We start from the raw sequence: 4,189 nt of genomic DNA on the forward strand, positions 1-4,189 counted from the left end.
ATTATTATTATTATTATTATTATTATTATTATTATTATTATTATTGAGTGACTATATATATATAAGAATCTAATGAATAAATTTATCATTATTTTTGTCTAAAAAATACAAAAAATATAGTACAATATTATTGTGCAATTAATAATAATAATTATTTTATTTTATTTTATTTTTGGACGGGGGACTATTATGTCTAATAGAAAGAAAAGTTGGGGATTAATTTGTACATTAGTTTTTCTTAGGGACTAAAATGTCCATTTTTAAAATCTTTGGGGACTGATCTGGGTAATTACTCTACCGGAAAATGAATTGGGGACTGATTTGTCTGCCGGAGTAAAACCTTGGGGACTGATCCATATATTAATTTTCCTTGGGACTAAAATGTCCAATTCTAAAATCTTCGGGGACTGATTTAAGTAATTACTCATTAATTTTTAATTTACCGAGTTAAAAAATACGATAGAAAAAAAAAAACTACTTATATAAATAAGCAACTCCATTATTTTGCTCATAATAAAATTACATTGAAAATTCTGTTCCTATGTAAAAGGTTCCGAAAGATGTTAGATAATAGATATGTATAAGATCCATCTAGTTGGCCCCTCACTCATACATTTTCTTACATAAATATTGCGTACCTATGTATATAAGGTCCATCTTGTCCCAATAGCCATCCCTTCTCTCGTTCTCCTACAATATTGTCTGAATAAATATTTAGGTTTTTTATTTAAATTAACTAAATATTTTATTTATTAAAATGTGTTGATAGAATATTTATTGTTATGTAGTATAAGAATTAAGTACGATTTTAATTTTTAAGGTATATACAAGGTAGTGAACTCGTAGTTTTTACCTCGACTCGTTAAGCTAACTCAAAATCGTAATTCGTTGAATCGTAAGACGGAACGTAAATATGACTCGTAAATTATAAAAATTTAGAAAAATTTAATAGCAAAAATTAATTTTATAGAGAATAAAATAAATCTCAAATAAACAAAATTACCCATAGAATTATAACTAATATATATACCATAACAAGTTAAAAGTCACAATTCAACACAAATTCACAAATCAAAACACAAATTCACAACTCACAAGTTCATACGACACTAAAATAAATTCAAGTAGCAAATAAACCAACCAAACTATTAGAATGAACAACTAATTAACTAAAATCTAAATAAGTTATTTAATAATCATTCTATTCTTCATCAGTCATAAAATCTTCACGAGTTTCACAAATTTCTGCATTACCATCTTCATCATTATCAGGAGCAGGAGGAAGAGGTCCTTGGAGAAGTTCTTCAAACTCATCATCATCGAGATAAGGAATTGCCAAAGGATCCTTAGAGGCACCAACAACTCTATTACCACTTGCTCCATCATTTAAATCAGGATCTGAAGGATCTGAAATTAAATCTTCTTCTTCTCTTCATAATAATGATATTTAGTAATCACTTCACATTCAAAATCATTCCTACTATTTTCTAAATTTAACTTCAAAAAAATCCGGACTAGTTCTTTTAAGGCAATTTAAAATGGATGAAATATACATTGTTTCATGTGGTATATTGCATATTCCTACCATTGAGGAACATTAGAGAACAAGACAGAATTATACTGTTAGAGTGGTGTTTTAGTACCTGAAGTCTTCAGTGTTTACTTTTTAGAAAGCTTGGTTAATATTAGTTAATAGTCTATGGTGATGTAATTTTTTGTTTTCCACTGAAGGCAAGTTTCCTTTTGTTTCTTGAGCTTTTTCTTTTCTTTAAGTGAATAAGGAACATTTTATTTATTTTAATTATCTTAAACTGAGATTCACGTGAATATGCACTAATAACTTATAACTTATAAGGTTTGCTTCTTTTATATCTCATATTTGTTATATCTATCTTTTAAAAAAGCTTATAAAGTTTGCTAAAGAAAATTAATGGTTTCAGATAAAGGGATAATATATTAGTGTACACGCTGCCAATTGCAGCTTCTTTTTCTATGAACAGAGAAGTCCATGTTGTACTAGCTAATTGCAGCTTATAAGGTTTGCAAAGAATTAACAACCAAATTTATAAAAGTAAAATGCAACTTATATTTAATTACTAACCATCTCAAAAGCGTTCCAATTACGTTCACATTCAGATGAACTACATGTCAAATTCAAGACACGAATTGCAAATTGTTGGAGTTCTGGATGCTGATCTCCATAAGAATCCCACCATTGAGCTGGAGTTTTTTTCATCATTCAACAAGTAATATGTGAATTATTGATAATTAACAATAACATAAAGATTTTGCTGTACTAGCTAAGTCCCACTTCACATGATGCCATGTTACTTGTTTAGGGACACTTCTAGTTTTTGAATATAAGGATTAATTTAATTTAATTTTAAAAAAGGGGATTCTAGTTCTAGGTTATTGAAATGGAAGTAAAGGACCCTGTATTTAGTGGATCTAAAAAATTCTGATCTCATAGATTTTTGTTGAATCTTTCATATATGGCTCTGTTAAGATTAGGAATTTAGGATACTTTAACTCAGAATTGGATAATTACTAACATATATATAAGAGGCTGTGAAGAATAATATGGTTCCCTTGTTAACTAAATTGTTTTCATAGAAACTGAAAGAAGTTTATCTTTAAAATTTCGCCTAATGGCCTATGAAGTTAGTTGTCCCATCTTGCATCAATAATGTCCCAAATAGGTATATAACTAAAACATAAAAAAAAATTAATAAATTAATTACAAAATAAACAATATTTTCAGAATTCAAATTTTTCAACTCTCTCTGGCTTTTACTTTTCTACTTCTGCCGTTATTACATTTTACAATTACACTTTACACGTATCATTCAACATTATGTACAACTCTTATGCATTAATTAAAAAATAAAATAATTAGACACTTTACCTTGTCTCAACTCCTTGAAATGCATCTCGTATTTTTTCCTTTGCACTTGTCATTTCTTCATAAATAAATCTCATTGCCGGCTTTTCTTCTGAATCCACCATACGAAGCACATGAAGAAGAGGGTAGGCAGCTCTCAAGCAAATTACGACTTCCTTCCAAAACACCTTATCTAACACTACACTTGCAATTATCTTTCCATCTTTTGTCTTTGCAAATTTACTAGAAGTCCATTGATCAGAAAGAAACATTCTTATTAAGGAACCTTTGTTGTCATTGAGACATCCCAAAGTAAGGTAAGAAGTTGCAAAACGGGTTTTTAACATACCTGAACTACCAGTGAAGGGAGGAGAAGAGCAGCAGCAATCCAGATTCCAAAAATAGAGAGGGAGAGCCAGAGAACCAGATTGGGGATTTTGGTCGCGCGAAATTCAAACTTCAGAGAGATAGAGAGATAGAGTCAGAGAGTCAGAGATTGAAAGACTTGAGAAAGGTAAAATTTTGAAATTTTGGCCATGGAGATAAACTGTAAAGTGAGGAAGGTAAAGAGATTAGGGAATTTACTGTCTGCTAGGGCTCCTCCATCTTCCATGGTCTCTATTCAGATTGGACCATTAGGTTGGACTGGGCTTCAATCAGGATCAAGAAAAGAGCCTCTTCAATCTTGAACGCAACATCGGGGCAGAAACGCGATTTCAGCGGCTCTGCGTTTTTGCACGGCGATTCCACACGAAGAAGCTTGGTCTTGGACGAGAAGCAAAACCGAGACTGAGGGAGGATGCAGAAACGTGAAATCGTGCGTTTCTACGAGTTGAAACGCGATTTTGACTACCTTGGGTATATGTCAAAGAATTTTTTTATTCCGAACCTTCTTTTGCATACAAAATTGTTCCTAAGATTTAATTTGATTTTAAAATCGTCTTTATCTTAAGAATCAAAATCGTATAGAAGTGACGGCAGAAACAGAAACAGAGGTGGATCATAGACAATTTTTTTTCTTTTTTTTTCCTTCTTCTTCTTTCTTTTCTCTTTTGCAGAGTATAAATATTCTCTTTTTTTATTTTTTATTTTATAAACTTTTTGTTATTGATAATTTGGTATTATACCCTTTTTGTAGGAACAGAAACACTTTCTTTCTTTTATTTTTTTTGTTATGGATAATTTGGTCTAAAATTTTAATATTTAAGTAAAAAAATAATTTTAAAATTTGATTTTAAATTTTAGAGACAATTTTATATGAAAAAAATTAAAAACAAAAAAAATTTTAGTCTATATCTTAAAAACTAA

Source organism: Arachis ipaensis, chromosome B05 (assembly GCF_000816755.2).
Source record: "Arachis ipaensis cultivar K30076 chromosome B05, Araip1.1, whole genome shotgun sequence".
NCBI classification, from domain to species: domain Eukaryota; kingdom Viridiplantae; phylum Streptophyta; class Magnoliopsida; order Fabales; family Fabaceae; genus Arachis; species Arachis ipaensis.